Source organism: Vespa crabro, chromosome 8 (assembly GCF_910589235.1).
Source record: "Vespa crabro chromosome 8, iyVesCrab1.2, whole genome shotgun sequence".
NCBI lineage: Eukaryota > Metazoa > Arthropoda > Insecta > Hymenoptera > Vespidae > Vespa > Vespa crabro.
In genome coordinates this window covers 3,479,432-3,494,231 of record NC_060962.1, presented here as the reverse complement: position 1 = coordinate 3,494,231, position 14,800 = coordinate 3,479,432, and the positions used below count along the sequence as shown (strand labels likewise).

Sequence of the window (14,800 nt, the reverse complement as noted above, 5' to 3'; positions counted from 1 at the left end):
TATATATATATATTAACTTAAAAAATTTCGGAAAAGGATAATCGACCGACATTTTTAAAACACTTACAAGACTTTTAGATCCCAATATGAAGTATGATTATTTTGGAATATTATACATTATTTTCTAATTTTTGTTCTTTTTCTTTTTCAAAGTTCGATTCAATTTATAAAAGAACAGCATTGATTTTTATTGTATAGAATATTTATAAAAATTTGGTTAAACGGCTACAATTGGGCATTTGCGGGACTGCAACGATTATCTTATTTGAAAAAGGCAGTAGCAAGTCGCAGTTCTAAAAATGACTATACGTATATAATATTTGATGACATAATGTCGACTCTGACAATGTATGTATGCCTAGGATATTATCACTTCTTGAAATAGAAGAATACGATTATCGTTTGTTTTCATGTTGTGTGTGTGCGTATGTGTATATATAGAAAAAATATATTGATAATATCTATGTTATAAAATGGACATTACAAAGCGAAAATTTCAACGTAATCGGACAAATATGTTAGTATATAAATCGCGTATTAATGCGACATGCGGAATTGGTGCATGATACAATACATGGTGCATGGTGTGTATATATATATATATATATATATATATATATATATATATATATATATATATATATATGAAAAAAAAAAAGAAAAAAAGAAAAGGAAAAAAATCATCAAGACTAAATGTAATCTCAATGAAATTTTATCATTTATAATGATTTAGAAAGAATTGCATTAGAAAATTAAAATGTTACAATATCGATGTAATCTTATTCTTCATATAAACGTAATTTCATATAGCGTATTTTTGTGTGTTCGTGATTTTATATATTAACAATAATACGAATATAACATGATTTATCCTCTGAAGCTCGTATGTGTGCAATATACTCTTTATACAAGAGTATATTGCACATCAGGTTGGTAACTAGTAAATCAATATTGGCTCGCGGTCTGCGATGCCGGCGTTACATGTGTGTGTGTATATATATATATATTTTATAGATATATCTAACGTGCATTCAGCTTTATTTTCAATCACGTCTTTCGTGAAGATACTTTCGTATATTTAACATTTTATAATTTGTCAAAACGTTAAGAAATATTACTTATTGTAAAATAAAATATTAAATCATACACATCCAATTGCCACAAAAAAAAAAAAAAAAAATTAAAAAAAAGGAAAGAAAAAAGTTATAAATGAAAAGTATAATGAATAATAAGTTAAAAAAAGAAAAAAATATAAAGAGCAGCTTTTAGAATGTAGTCTTATGTCGTCGGCCATATTGTATATACGGTTTTTTAAAGAAAAATTATTACTTTAAACAGTATTACGATATATTTAACATATATATATTATAGAGTATGTTTTCGTGTCACCGAATTGAACGTGCAAATACTTATACGCATACACACATGCATACACATACACATATACAAAATAGTCTGCGTATATATTATATGCCCTCGAGTTCATTGATGTGTTGACCGGCCTCGTTCGAGAAAGAGTAATCATTACGACACTGACCTTACTCTATAATCCATCGTATCATTCTACGCATAATTTCATTTAATTCCGCATACGCCGTGTGTGTTTATCGGTTTATGTTTCTCAAAATGTGTCCGATAAACTTACCAATATCGCGGTGGTAGAACGAGTAAATTCTGTAGTTTTCCAATAAGCTCGATGTGGATGAAACAATAGCATCATATTCGAGAGAAACGATCTCGGTTTCAACGCGACATAGAATGCAATAAATCGATAATTACAAAGAGGTATATATATATACCCTGTTCACTAAACGTATGTATGTACGTATATACGTATACATACAGAGTGATTCACGCAAAAACTGTAACGAACTATATCTTTTTTTTGTCGATTGAACTTAGTAAAAGAAAATAAAAAAAAAAATGTTACATGAAAAATATAAATAATTTATCTTCTTTTCTTTTTTTCTTAAACGCAAAATGCATATAAATAGCTCGTGAATTAATTATCTTTCCATTATGTTATTCTAATACTTTTTTTTTGTTTATGTAGAATGACGAGAGGAGTAGACATATGGAGAAGAACAAGGAAAACATCAATAAAAAGAAAAAAAAAAGGAAAGAAAGAAAGAAAGAAAAGAAAAACAAGGAGAGAAAAAAATTGCAGCTGCAAAAAGCACGAGTATTATCATATTTGAAAAAAGAACTTAGAAATATTCATTATTTTTCTCTAACATTTTTTTCTAATTTCAATTAGGAAATCGATATATAGCTTGTTATAGCTAGCGTGGGTTACTCTGTAAATATGAAATGTAGTTGTGTCATAAACTTAAAAATCAATTAGAAATAACTTTGCGTATTTAAAATGTAATTTTTTAATTTTGTTCACATAAAATATTACATTAAACAAAATTGTTTTTGTCATTATTATTATTATTTTTGCGATGAAAATGAAATCACGACGTTTTCCAAAATGTATGATGCCGTAAACATTTTTTGAACGACTTGACAAAATTTGAGTTAAGCTAGATTTAATTATTTATTTTTTCTACACGATGTTCACTTAAAAAAAAAAAAGAAAAAAAAAAGAACAAATTAAAACATTTCTATATCGTTGCCTTTCCTTTTTATTATATATTAATAAACTGTATGTATTTCTTTATCCATGTACTATATACTATTATCTCTGTAGAATGAATTCCTATGAACTTTTATCTATTACCATACGTGACTGACAGAAACAGCAATGCAGTGTCGACGACGTTTACCCTCTATCGACGCATTATATATACAGAGTGTCGTGAATGAAAACTAACAAAAAATTATTTTCTGACAAAAAATGATAATCAAAATTGTTATAAACGTGTTCGTTATATATTTTTTGTTTTTAATTGCGTTCACGAAAGTTTATTAAAAATTTTAATTATACTTTTTTTTTATCATATTATGACATTAAACATCATTCTGTTTCATTCTTCATACACTTCATATAATATATTTATTTTCCTAACACTTATTGACAATTTTGCAAAATATATCGTGTTCTTTTTCTTTATCTAATAAAGTAGTCTTCTATTATTAATGATGAATATTTTTACGACACCACTTACATACGCTATATACACAGTTACATACTCATCTATTTCACAGATATGCGGTAGGAAATTTATGCATGTTGGTATAATAAACAGAGCGTGAAAAAATATGAAGTGTGAATGGAATACGTTAGATTATCACATAAAATTTTTTCTGATCAAGAGTTCAACGTTAAAAAAGAAAAGAAAGAAAACGACATTATGAGAATATTATGTGTCTAACAAGATATATTAATAAATAAAATTGGAAAAATATGATTTCTATTAGTTTTAGAAATTCATTTTTTAAATAATAATAAAAATCATAATAATAAAAATTAGTCAATGTACAAGCAACGATACGACTAGTTGTAGTGGTAGTACTTGAGATCCCTTTTACGATTCGGTAGTCTGAGCTACAGGTGGCTTTGCGGACTTGTCTTTGTATGTGTATGCCTCTCTCTTTGGTTTACAAGGGCTTTTGTCGCGTAAACGAAGGTTCCCCGGTATAAAGAACATTAAGGGTCGCGATTTAAATCGCCAGCTTTCTTTGTATACTTTCAAAAAGAAAAAAAAAGAAAAAAAGAAAAAAGAAAAAGAGAAAAGAAAAAAAATCCTCCAATTAACGTTCATATCTTTTTTTTCTATTACGAGCTAGCTAGCTTGGAAAAAAATTACTTTTCAATATTTGAACATATAAAAAAAACATATGAATTAAAAAAAGAAAAAAGAAAAAAAAAGGACAAAAGAAAAAGAAAAAGAAAAAAAAAAGAAAAAATTGCGAGTATCAAAAAATATATAGATAAAATTTACTGAGAGGTAAATTTTTTAATTAACGAGATAGATGATAGATAGATAAATAGATAGATAGATAGAAAGAGAGAGAGAGAGAGAAATATTTAATAATTCTTACAGAAGTAAATTTTACTTTCATGGGTGTCGTTAGAAATTATTTATAGAGAGTATACTTTAGAAAGTTGGATTACTAGCCTTGAGGGAAAAAACAAAAAAAATCTAATACCATCAAAAATCGTTTTCCTCTTTCCCCTTGTTCCTTCTTATTCTATCGACTATTTATCGCTGTCAAAAATTCAAGAGATTGCAGAGAACGAGTTTCAACGAGGTGCAATAACGAAAACGCCTCATCTCTCGAAATGTCTGTTGTTTCACCAAACACTTCACCTTGCCTAAACGATGCTCGTCGAATAGAAAAGTTCTTGCGCATGCTTTGCTTTCTAATCGACAGATTTTTTATTCCAAAGGAGATAAACGAGAGAGAGAGAGAGAGAGAGAGAGAGATTTTTTAAATGAATAAAGTTAAATAAAATTGATTTTATGGTTCGATATATACCTACTTTTCTTTTATATTAAATATAAACTAAAAACTTTATAAAGAATTATTCAATTTTTATATTAAACATTGTTTGAGATTATAAACTTTGAAACAAACATAATTTAAATTAAAGATTTATAATATTTTATATTATAAAATAGTTTGGTATATAAATTGTGTTCTATGAAATTTTCAGACGAAAAAAGAAAAAACCTTTTCAATATTAAACACATTTCAAATATGGTGGATCAAGTTTACCAAAGGAATCTTCATAAAATCTAATTAGAATTGTCTAATTTAACATGTCACTGACTAACACACTTATTTTATCTATAAATGAAGTAATATTAATTCAAAAATTAATTAAACCTTTTATGCATAAATGATCAAAATGATCATATCAACGAATGAGAGAATCATAACGATTGACAATAATTTTCCAGCGTATCCATAAATGGCCTCCCTAGCACGTAAGTACTTACGTAGATGCACGCACGTACTAATGCATACACTACGCATATCATAATATACTTATAGTACAACGTTCAAGGTTGTCATTTTACTATTATACCGATAAAACGTACTATTCTCATGTTACTTAATTCAGTCCTGACTCTCTTGGAGAAGCTGCTACCGTTGCTTTACACATGTGTTCTATGTATTCTTCTACTACTACTACTACTACTAATACTACTACTACTACTATTACTATTACTGCTACTACTACTACTATACTACAGTACACTACTATCGTCATTCACTGCGGTAGCCGCCAAGCAAACGACCGCGATGGTTTCATTCACGACGACAATGATTACGACGATGACGATGACAGCGACGATGGCGACGGCGACGACGACTGTGACTACGACTGTGACTACGACACTACGATAACTACGACGATCTAAGAGCGCAGGCCTACATTTCCATAAACAATTTAGCTCGTTCATTTGTCAAATCAATTAACTACATAAAATGAAAAAGTTTAAAAGAAAAAAAACTTATAAATCAATATAACAAAAATAATATATTATTCAACGGACAATAAAAATTTCTTGAACATTTAACTCGATTAACCATTAAAGTATACTTTTATATAATTAAGAAAATTTATTTTCAAATATCAAAAAGTTTTAAACATCAATCAAGTTTTTATTTTGTCGGGAAATTTTTAATAACATGGGAGAATAGAATTTCACAACATGCATATTTCCATAAATTAAAATGCATGATTTTCACGTATTTGAAACGTGCGATATGCGCAGTTCGGAAACAAATGATGGGGAGGAGAGGAGACAAAAAGAAGAGGGAAAAAAGAAAAAAAAAGAAAAGAAATAGGAAAAAGAAAAACGTGCTCAATTGGAAAAGAAGTATGACATATATGTATCGAGCATTCTCGAGTACGACATATATATATATATATAATATATGTACATATATATATATATATATATATATGCATGTCAAGACTGATGATCAAGTTAGGTGTCCCGAGCTTGACATCAGTTGCTATTCCAAGCCGGATGACACACTGTGGTAGAGAGCTCGATCGACCAAGTACATACATACATCTAATACATATAATAAATATATATACCAACGTCCGCTCGTGAAATTATTATAGACTATAATATACTCACTAACATATCATCGTATCACTCTGTCTCGTACAATTAAAAAATGCACTATTTACAATTTATTCGTTATTCGTATATTATTCATATATTTATTCATAACATACTTTTGGATTTATTATGAAAAACTTTGTCGCACAATACGAAGAAGAAAGTAGAGTATAAGATGAAAAAATTATTTTTAAAATGTTATTGAAAAAAAATCAAATAAATACCATATTTACGTTTTCGGGTTTTCATTAGGGATCGTAAAAGATCAATATAAGGTATATTAAACGGTACTAATCTCCATAACATTTCGAGAATATAATTTAATTTCTAGAAGCCGAAGATAATGCGGAATAGGATTGTATGAATTTGAGTTGAATCATGAAACACAAAAAAAATAACAGATCGTACAAATAAAAAGGAATTAAAGGTTGTATAACGAACGTAACTGTTTTTCTTCCATTTTTCTTCCATTTTTGCGTTACTGGATAAATGTTTTGTTTCACAGAAGTATCTACGTATATAATTATCTCATTTCTTTAAATAGAATTCTCACTTTATATTTTATTTACGATACCTATGTACGAGTTTTCTTTTTATTATTATTATTGAAGAATATAAAAAATTTACGACGTACATGAATATCATATGATAGAGATTTGTTAATAACTCGTACAATGACAGTAGATAATGAGTGAGTTTCGAATATCTCGTTAAGTTGTAAACGTTATGTACTGACGTCATAAAGGAAAACGAGCGTTAATGCAGGAGACATCAGAAATTTACCTCGTTAACGACAACATCAAATCAATTTTAACATCGTGTATATAGTAATAGGAGAAACATATCGTAGAAAATAACAACAGAAATTCGATAAAATTTAATTGATCAGGAATGTGAAGAGACAAAAAACAGAGAGAGAGAGGTAGAGAGAGAGAGAGAGAGAGAGAGAGAGAGAGAGAGAGAGAGAGAGAGATTTTCGTAAAATCCATGGTTCAAATTATAGTATGAAAGGGATTCACAAAATCATGCAAAGGATTTACAAAAAAAAAAGAAGGAAAAAAAATTGTTTCAAAAATGAATCATCCTGATTAACAAGAAGTATTACTCACTAAGAACAATTACAATTTCATCAGAACGTTCTCTATCGTATTGTTCCTTTATACATTAAAATCACCGAAAGTGGTATTGACCAATACTACCATTGGTACAAAATTCGAATTTCCGCCCAATAGAAATTTTAAATCAATTGACAGGAAGCTCAAAGGAATAGTATTATAGAATTTACATCGACAAATATTTGTATTTCGTTGGTCTTGATCCAATAAAAGTTGAGCAATTTTTGATATATATTTTAAAAATAATACCCCTAATCTCGATAATTTTAAATAAAAATTTCGACGATAAAATGTCCACGAATTATTTATTGACATTTAATAAGCAAAATATACAGCGAAATTTTCAATGTAAAAAAAGAAAAAAAAATTATTAGCACACATTTTTATTAGCTCGTTTCGATAAAAATTGACAAAAATTTTCAATTGCGTAAATATATATATATATATATTTACGAACAAGCGTAGAGTATATTAGATAATTTTAAATTTTAAATTTCGACGTAACATAATGTGTACGTGTTATTAATTAATATTTAATAAGCAAAATATATCGCGGAATTTTCAATTAAATAATATTTATGAAATTCGTTTGAAAATTTTACACGTTAATTGTCGAATCCTCAAGTCCGATGGTTGTGCATAAACATAGACAATTCTTAGTCTAAAACGTCTAACATTCTTAGTCTAAAAATCTAAAAGACTAACTCGACGTAAAAAGATAATAAAATCAACAAGTTTCTAATAATAATGTTAAATTATATTAATGATGTACGAAAGGTAATTTTCACTTTTAATATATACAATTGATAATGGGATTATTTTCTAATTCACATTTCGTATCAAACGCGATAACCTATTTAAATTTTTTAACAAATCATAGAATTCCAATTTATCTAATCATAGTATGCTAATGGAATAAAAATACATATCGACGAATCACAATGGTAAATAAAGATATGTACATTCGACGTGGTCCTTAATGACAGGTGAATAAACAAAAAAAAAAAAAAAGAAAAAAAAAGAAAAAACATAAAAAGAAAAGAAAAAGAAGCATTAGGAAACATGATGGACGTTCGAGAAACGAGAAAATTACCATTTATATGAAATATCCAGATATGCATGCGCGCGCGCGTGCGTGTTTGTGTCTATATATATATATATATATACATATATATATGAAATAAAAAATAAACTACTTCATTTTCACATTTCCATGTTTCAATGAGAGAGATTTGAAAATTAATATTGTTTATTGCAACGATGTTTCCATTTTATTTCTCTTATAATTTGCTTTTTCATTTATTTATTTATTTATTTATTTATTTATTTATACAATTTATTCATTTATTTATTTATTCGTCTTTATTGCAGTGACATTAAATTTCTACAGAAAATTTAATTTATTTCTCTAATGAAGGTTAAATACTGTGTTGGACGGGATTAAAAGTATTTAGATGATCATAAGTTCCTAGGTAATTTAAAAAATTAATTACCATTTTTTTTTCTCCGTCGAGACTTTTCCAACTTGTAATTTTACAATCTGAAGGAGAGAGAGAGAAAAAAAAAGAAAAACGAAGGAACAAAAAAGCAATATAAATCATTTAGGAACTTTTGATCATGTAAAGACTTTCAGCCTCATTCTGTATATTCGATAATAATCAAATAAAAACCAAAGATAAAGTCGAATATTTAAAAGCTATCGATATAATTATTAATTGTAAGATAGTTCAAATAAAAAAAAAATAAAAAAAAGTTTAAGAAGTTCAAAGAGAAAAAAAAAGAAAAGAAAGAAGAAGTAAAAAAAGGAATTTACGTTTTCCGTTATCTACAAAGAAATCGAATGAAACTGAAAGGATTTTAAAAAGAAAGGAAGGAAGGAAAGAAAGAAAGGAGGTATGGTAAAAGGTAAAAGAAAATTGAAGTCCTTAAAAGAGAGAGGGGGAGAGAGCTCGACCATAAATGGCCAACTAATTACGAAAGAAAACGTAATAGACGAATATCTTGGGACTGTCAGAGGACTAAAAGGTTTCTTAAAAGCATGTGCACCCTGGGTGCGACGAAAGCAGGGGGTGAAGATTTCTTCATTCAACCCTTGTTTCTCTTTTTCGTTGCTACTTGTCTTTCGCTTAAGTAAACACAGACGTGATGGACCCCCCATTTCTCTCTCTCTCTCTCTCTCTCTCTCTCTCTCTCTCTCTCTCTCTCTCTCTCTCTCTCTCTTTCTCTCTATTTCGCTAATAGGAAATTATTAGCCACTTTTTTGAAATATGAAACCATAATTATTAATTTACAAGAATCATTCAAATTTTAACGGATTGTGTTCCCTCATCTTTTTGTTTAAATAAGTTATCATCGGTATATATATTGATAAATTAGAAACATTTAACCGACCTGATTTTGACACTTTTTAGAATACAAAGTCATAATATTTAATTTATCACGTTCATTCAGATGTCAATGGAACATTTACCCCTTATCGTTTATTTTTTATTCAATCAAATTGAGAATCATTATTTTATATCGGAGAAACTTAAACGAGATTAAACCAATTTGTTTCGACAGTTTCTTGAAATATAAAATCATACTTATTAATATATGACACTGGATTTCAAGGTATCGTTTTTCAGGTCGTTTATTTATTTGATTAAATTGAGAGTCACTGGTATATGTCGACAAACTACATCGAATTAAACCTACTTAAATGGTAAGACCTTTGTTATTGGTTTATGCCAATAATACGAAAACAATATCGAGCTTTAAATTATATAAGTATTGGGAAACTTCGTTAATCCAATCGTTATTTCAATTTTAATGATTGCGCCGAGTACATGCGTTACATAATTTTTCTTATCATTCTGGCGCCTTTATCTATCGCGTGGCTACTCGAATGACGGAAACCATGTCGGTGGTAGCGTATAGAAAACGATAAATTGATGACGAAACGGAGCATGAAACATTAATTATTTACTGCGTTAAATCAATATATATATATATATATATATATATATATATATGAAGTCTTTGTGTGAAGTCTTTGTGTACTATAACAAAAAATCAAAAAAATCAAAAATTGAAAAATGTTTTAATTAATACTCTATTATGACAAGTAACAATACTTCGTAGTCGTATATACTCATATATATATAATATAATATAATATAATATAATATAATATAATATATATATTTTATTATATATTTTTTTTCCGTAAAAAAAGTACCATAATAAGTTTAAATCTTTATTACACCAATGCATAATATAAAGTTTACAAAACATAAGTTATACTTAATTATAACTTATATTACAGTAAAACTATACTAATTATTATATTATATAAGTTATATTGCAAATAAAGTTTATATAATTGTAATATATTATTGATATATCATAACTTATATAATTAGGATATACATAATATAGTTATACTATATTATATATTCTAAATTCTCAATAACAACACACCACGAGTATTTCCATGACATTTGAACTTGGTTCGCGAACAAACACGCGAAAATACTTTCGTGCAGAAGCCGCCGAGCTTAACGTACATGTTAAACTGTATAAGCGAACAATTAACGAGTATTTTCTGGAAAACCTAATATCCTGGGATTCGAAGGAAGATCAGATATTGAGTGAGTGAGAGAGAGAGAGAAAGAGAGAAAAGCAGGAAGGTTTGAAATCATGAATGATCGACGATCAAAACTTCAACTTCGTTATCAACTCTATTCTTCTCTCTCTCTCTCTCTCTCGCTCTTCTATTTTTTTATCTCTCTTCTACTCCAAGCTTCCAATATTTACCTTTAATATTAAAAAATCCTATTTCCCTTGTACAACATTCCTTTAATGGATTTATAAAACCTATATATATGGGTTTCAAAAAATCGTTCACCATGATATTACGTAAGTACCATTCTCACACAACCACTCAATTTGGGTTTATGATAACCATTTATGTGTTCTAACAAAACCATTTAATTTTTACCATGAACGCACATATACGTTCGACCGATCAATGATACTTATCAATGTACATACCTAGAGATAAAAACAATGGACATAGCAATAATGCATTTTCACACTTCACTGCTCGATTGTGAAATGTTTTATCATATTCATTAGGGGGCTTTTGTATTTTACGCAGGCATTTATTGGATATTTGTGTTAACAAATTTAGTTACTTATTTCTTAGTGGCATTATCAATGAAGATATATATTGTATGTATGTATGTACTTCTTTGTCGTCATTTGCTTTTGATTAGTGATATTACAATTTATATTACTTTAAAAGTGTCTAGATACGAGTTAGAATATATTTTATTAGAAGCAAAGTGATAAAAAAAAAGAAATTTGTGAAATATTTCATGTAACTCACGTAAAACATATTTTACACAAATTGTAAAATTACAAATTTCTAAATTCCTGTCCTTTGCTTTATATTGCGATTTAAATTACCCTTAAAAAAGTCTATTTTAGAAAAATTGTAAAATCAAAAATGTTTTTTTGCTTAAAAATACTGCAATTTAAATTACTCTAAAGATGTTTAAATAGAATTTAGAATTCTTTTTACTAAAAGTGATCATATATATATATATATATATATATATATATATATATATATATATATATATATATATATATAACATATATTAAATATATATATATTAAAACAAATATAACATTTGTAAAAAATTTAATTTAACTTTAGTAAAAGAAACTTTACAAAAATTATAAAACTAAAAGTCTCATAACTTCTAACAATCTGAATAAAACGAAATTAGTCTCTAAAAAGTCTCGAAAGAGCAATTGGCTTTTTTAAAATCACTTAGGAATGCTTTTGATCCGTCGCCCTGTATTTTCAAATACTTCATATATCAAATACTTCAAACTTATATTCAGCTCGGAGCTAGCTTTGTTGTAAAAAAAGAGAAGGAGAAGGGAGGGATGGAAGGCGGAGAGAAAGAGAAAGAGAGAGAGAGAGAGAGAGAAAAGGGAAAGAAAAATGTGAGCAACCGCATGGCATGCGCTTAACGTCGCGAACAAATCGGGCTCTGAAAAGAGTTAAAAATCCATTTTCGAACACACGTCTCATTTTTCCAAAGAATTATATATATATATATATATATATATATATATATATATATATATACACACACACGCGCGCGCGCTCATGCGCGCATAGATACATAAATTTATGCGTCGAATATAAAAAGTAATATTATATTTCAACGGGAAAATTGTACCCTTGACAAAGAATAAGAATTTAAATATGTAGAGAATTTTTGTAAAATATTTTTAGTTACTAAAGCGATGTGCTCGACGGTTTTAGGAGAAGAAAATGTAACGTAACTACTTACATATCGTATATACGTACATACATACATGCATATATACATACATACGTAATAGTACCGTCATCATTTACGAACACAACAAACAAAAGACACGCTTGGGATTCTACCCAGAAAATTCCTCTCCGATTTTCTTCCGCATTAAAATTTGGCTAACGAAGAATAGGTACCAACGCACACACCGGGCATCGTTTCACGTCATCGTACATACAATTATTCCATTCGTCGGAGAAGAAAACTATTGTGTGTATTCCAACAATGTTTGAATAAATAAAATTCTCGTGTTCTTTTTCCCCATGTAAATGCGATCTTTAATTTTATTAATTAAATGATACGTAATCATTATATATCTATTAAAAAAGAGAACAAGAAATAAAAAAACAGAGGAGGGGGGAATTAAAGCTCATTATTTTTTATATTCCTTTTGACGGTAGATATTATCAATATGATACATCCTACCATCCAATTTTATTTTACGTGTGAAATATCATATATATCTTACATACATACACATATACGTAATATATACATAAATGAGGATTTTAATTAGATCACCACCTATTCCTTGTGCACAGAATCTCAAAGCGTAAGCAAAGCATTTCACTGAAATCTACGAAGGTAAAGTAAATGTATAACGTATAACAAACATAACGTAATTTGTTACTACTGCTGTTACTCTACCGTTTGTCGTTCAACATTATAAAACAATTGAGAGACTTTACAAGTAAACTAGTGACGAAGAAAAGTGAGTATCTACTCGATTTAAACGCGGAGGCGTTATATAGAGGGTTACGAGCGGTCAGGAAGAGACCATCGGCCGGGATGTGAATGGCGGCGACGACGGCAATGCGTCGAGGTCACCGTGAATGCTCGTTAACAACTTCGCTTGGACGAAAGAATGCGACGTACTACGAGACGAAAGAGAAAAAGAGAAAAGATAGAGAAGGGGAGGGAAGAGAGACAATTGTTTTTTTTTTACGCAGAGAAACGAGCGAGCATAAAAATATAACGGGAATGGGTGGGTCGGTAAAAAAGAGAGGGGATGGCCACGGCCTCGACGAAAAGAGCAATCTACCGCAGTCCGTGATCGGTCGATAACCAATGGCCGAAAAAAAAAAAATGAGACTCTTATACAGGGTGGATGAAAAGTTCCTATAGCTGATTTTAAAAAATCAATTAACATTCTTCGAAACTTTGTAATATTAATATATATATTTTACTTTCTCATTAATTGTTAAACTACAATCTTAACTTGCTCGGGAAAAAAAGATCATTCAATAAAGATAATTAATTTCTCAATAAAAATAATTTATATATCTCAATAAAAATACTTAATTTCTAAAATCAACTAATCGTAAGTAATTTGAGCTCACCCTGTATATATAGAAAAAAAAGAAAGAAAGAAAGAGAAAAATGAGTCGAGAGAAAGAAATAAAGAACACGTGTAATTCAGAGTTCGATCGGTACCGCTTGGGTGCAGCACGATGCATTTCTAATGTGACTCAGCCGATTATTTGGTTCGATTTTATAGTTTGTAAAAAAAAAAAAAAAAAAAAAAAAAGTAAATTAAAAAAATCCGTAAAAAGAAAGGATTCTTCATCACTTTCCCTTCAATAATTCTTTTGGAAAATATTATATCATTTGTGAAAGAAATTAAAAAGAAGAAATACATTTCGAGGTTAACTATACTGAAAAAGCTGGAACGTTACTTCGTGGATAGCCAATCGATAAACGTGTAGGCTAGCGCGTAGTTACGAAGTACATATATAACGAAAGAGCTTTGAATTATGTAGAATGTTGAAGTGAAAGAGATGGATATTCGTGTCGAAAGAGGAAGATATATTGCGTGTGTATGTATATGTATATATATGTGTATATATTATATATGTATTTGCATGAAAATATTAAAAAAGAGTTCGAATGTTTCCTATTATCTGTTCGCTACTATTTGGATTGTGTAATAATAGATAGTTCTTAATATTTTTTCTTTTACTAAAAATTTAGTCCAACACAAGTTATATATGTATATATGTGTGTGTAGATAATTTTTTGTCCGTATAAAATAGTGAGATCCGAAAGTTTTGGTACTTTGACAAAGATAGAAAAGATAATCTGATCTTTTAAGAATATATATATATATATATATATATATATATATATATATATATATATATATATAATGTACTTTTAGAAGAGAAGAGTTGTATAACTATTAAAAATTTCATATAAGAATCGCTTATAATTACGTCAATGTATATGAATCGCAATCAATGAACTCGCATAAATATCCCATATATGTGTATAT

General features: G+C 28.3%; 1 protein-coding gene and 1 long non-coding RNA gene across 3 annotated transcripts in view; one reads left to right on the top strand and one right to left on the bottom strand.

Annotated features, from left to right (window-relative positions):
- Positions 1-14,800, bottom strand: part of LOC124426365 (14-3-3 protein zeta) — a 47,391-nt gene that overhangs the window by 30,981 nt on the left and 1,610 nt on the right. The window lies entirely within an intron of this gene.
- Positions 734-2,412, top strand: LOC124426372. The gene is made up of 2 exons (XR_006942714.1): positions 734-1,785; positions 2,054-2,412. It is a non-coding gene; the product is annotated as an uncharacterized LOC124426372 (long non-coding RNA).